Below are 2,169 nucleotides of genomic sequence, written 5' to 3'. Positions count from 1 at the left end.
TAAAAAAAAAAAAAAAGACTTTATTTATTTATTTGACAGACAGAGATCACAAGTAGGCAGAGAGGCAGGCAGAGAGAGCAAGAAGGGAAAGCAGGCTCCCTGCTCAGCAGAGAGCCCAATGCGGGACTCAATCCCAGGACCCTGGGATCATGACCTGAGCTGAAGGCAGAGGCTTTAACCCACTGAGCCACCCAGGTGCCCCTCTTCAGCTGTCTCTTATTGGGTATATGTCTTTGGTAATATTAGTGAACCTCTCTGAGCTTGGTTTTTCAGTCTATAAAACATGTGATGATAGTACTTGCTACACAGTATCAATTGTGAAGTGGCTGGCATGTGGTAGTTATTTAAAGATTTAACAGTACATGAGAACAATCTTTTATGGTAGGTCAGCAGTGCCTAAGAGAATATTTTTCTAGAAAGGGACATATTTATTTAGTTCAAACAAATAAGACAGGTTTCAGAAGGGGAAGAATTATTGAATGAGCCTTAATATGTAGTTAAAGCCATTGCCTAAATGACATTTCAAATAAATACATTTACAGATGATAGAAACTTTTAAGTATTAATATTTTAATATTGAAATAGTAAGATTAAAGAGCCAACAGGAAACATTCTTTAGCTATGACAATGTTTATCACAATTTAGAATTACAATTCCACTACTACTTAGATGGTACTACCATTCCACCTCAAAAGATTTTGTCTTGTTTTTGTCCATTTATTCTAAATATAAAAAATTAGGGGTGCCTGGGTGGCTCAGTAAGCATCTGACTTTGGCTCAGGTCATGATCTCAGGGTTCTGGGATCTAGCCCTGCATCAAGCTCCATGCTCAGTGAGGAGTCTTCTCCCTCTGCCCCTCCCCAACTTGTATGCACGTATGATCTCTTTCTCTCAAATAAACTCTTTTTTTAAATATTTAAAATTTAAAAATACATAAAAAATTAAAAAGACTTACCCAACCTTAAATAATGAGGGACTGAATCAAGATTCATGATCTTCATAAAATAAAATGAAGAAAATTAAGTTTTAAAAGAGTTAAAAAAATACATCTTGACTTTTATTTTTAAAAAATCTATTGGGATAGAGTATTATGCCTCCATCAGAAAGGATGAATACCCAACTTTTGTAGCAACATGGACGGGACTGGAAGAGATTATGCTGAGTGAAATAAGTCAAGCAGAGAGAGTCAATTATCATATGGTTTCACTTATTTGTGGAGCATAACAAATAGCATGGAGGACATGGGGACTTAGAGTGGAGAAGGGAGTTGGGGGAAATTGGAAGGGGAGGTGAACCATGAGAGACTATGGACTCTGAAAAACAATCTGAGGGTTTTGAAGGGACGGGGGGTGGGAGGTTGGGGTACCAGGTGGTGGGTATTATAGAGGGCACGGATTGCATGGAGCACGGGGTGTGGTGCAAAAATAATGAATACTGGTATGCTGGAAATAAAAAAAAAAAATTAAAAAATTAAAAAAAAAATCTATTGCTCTTGTACAGTGGGGGAGAGCTTGGATTAACAAAAGTTCATGTGAAGATGATGGCGTTTAGTTAAGGAGTATAAAAGTATTACAGTCTGAGAGATTTAGAAATCTTACAGATTGTACAAATAAAGCTTGTGTGGTGTTAAAAAAAAGTATTAAGGACTCTGTATGTAGTTGTCATTTGTAAGATAGAGACATGTATACAATTTGTGGAGCATCTAGAAAAGGAATCATGATAACATGATTCTTGTCTTCAGAGCTGTCATGGGAAATGTTCTTTCTGGCACCAGAAGGCAAGCATTTCCAGTAGGTGGAGGTTGCAGAGAGGCATACATATCCTGGCTCAATTGGAGGGAAGCATCTATTGTAAACCAAGGCCTATGAGAATACCTGCAAAGAAGGTAGTATTGTTCATAGTTTTGCAGAAGGAAAAACTAAGGCTCAGAGTGGTATCAAGGTATAACTATTTAGCAAAATGAATTAAATGAATTATATCTATATTTTCTTTCACTGGAAGTGAAATGTGGGATGATAATTTCCTAACAATATTGTAAAAGATTTTGGCATTGGATATAAGGTGGAATAAAGAGAGCCCCAAAGTAATTTCTTTTTTTAGGGCTTTTCAATAATACATAATTTTATTTTTTAAAATTTTTATTTAGATATATTATTTGCCCCCAGGGTA

Source organism: Mustela erminea, chromosome 9 (genome assembly GCF_009829155.1).
Source record: "Mustela erminea isolate mMusErm1 chromosome 9, mMusErm1.Pri, whole genome shotgun sequence".
NCBI classification, from domain to species: Eukaryota; Metazoa; Chordata; class Mammalia; order Carnivora; family Mustelidae; genus Mustela; species Mustela erminea.
Note: the sequence above shows the minus strand (reverse complement) of the source record.